Raw genomic sequence first — 544 nt, forward strand, 5'->3', positions numbered from 1 at the left:
ATGGCCAGAATATTCAGAATGTCACCAGAATGCTGAAGCTTCAGCACAGTACGGCACTGGCTCTGTTCACACAGGGATGCTGAGACTTGCAATCCTGATAATGGTCTGTCTGTCCATTCTGTTGCTGAGAGGCCATAGAGCAGGTGTGCAGCTGGTCCCATGGTGTAAAGGTGAGCACTCTGGACTCTGAATCCAGCGATCTGAGTTCAAATCTCAGTGGGACCTCTACTTTTGGGCTCCCAAACCATTGCCCACAGCTGACTTTCACCTAAGCCTGAAACCGAACTAATTAATGCATTCCAGACGTCCTTCTTGCCGTCCTTCCTTCTCTGTGCTTTTAGTCCATGCAATGGCCTTCCCCTGACATGGTTCCTCCACACCTGCCTAGCTTAGTGAGCACAGGCCCTGACCCTTCTTTGTTGCCTTCTGATTGATGGCTGCTCCCTTGTGAGGGAAACCAGCAGAAGGTCACTGTACCCCACAGCAGCTGAGGTGCAGACCCTGCAGTCCAAGGCCTGCTCACAGCGTGGTCGAGAAGAGGAGG

At 52.4% G+C, this 544-nt stretch overlaps 1 non-coding gene across 1 annotated transcript; it reads left to right on the plus strand.

Annotated features, from left to right (window-relative positions):
• The first annotated feature begins 153 nt into the window (after positions 1–153).
• TRNAQ-CUG lies at positions 154–225 on the plus strand. The gene has a single exon. It is a non-coding gene; the product is annotated as a tRNA-Gln (tRNA).
• The last annotated feature ends 319 nt before the right edge of the window (positions 226–544 follow it).

The sequence above is a fragment of the Meleagris gallopavo genome, unplaced genomic scaffold, assembly GCF_000146605.3.
Source record: "Meleagris gallopavo isolate NT-WF06-2002-E0010 breed Aviagen turkey brand Nicholas breeding stock unplaced genomic scaffold, Turkey_5.1 ChrUn_random_7180001907227, whole genome shotgun sequence".
NCBI lineage: Eukaryota > Metazoa > Chordata > Aves > Galliformes > Phasianidae > Meleagris > Meleagris gallopavo.